This window comes from Hibiscus syriacus, unplaced genomic scaffold (genome assembly GCF_006381635.1).
Source record: "Hibiscus syriacus cultivar Baekdansim isolate YM2019G1 unplaced genomic scaffold, ASM638163v2 tig00111005_pilon, whole genome shotgun sequence".
NCBI classification, from domain to species: domain Eukaryota; kingdom Viridiplantae; phylum Streptophyta; class Magnoliopsida; order Malvales; family Malvaceae; genus Hibiscus; species Hibiscus syriacus.
Window position 1 is genome coordinate 80,776 of NW_024062949.1, and position 324 is coordinate 81,099.

Sequence of the window (324 nt, forward strand, 5' to 3'; positions counted from 1 at the left end):
CCGAGCCAAAGTACATATCATATAAAAACATTATCAAACATATCATCATATGTCATGACTTATTAATTAATTAATGTATATACGATGAATGCTTTAAATATTAACTCCCATTTAATGTATTCGTCCTGATAGTTTAATATTCACCGCTGGATCATGCATCCAACGACTGACATTAAGTAAGCGTACAAAAGTTAGGAACCCTATGTACTATCTTATTCGCTACGTATTTTGTTTAGGCTGTCTTGTCAATTTGTCGACAATTTTTTTTTCAGGATTTAGATACACATTTTATTTGTCCTTCTCTTTTGATTTCCATAATAATAA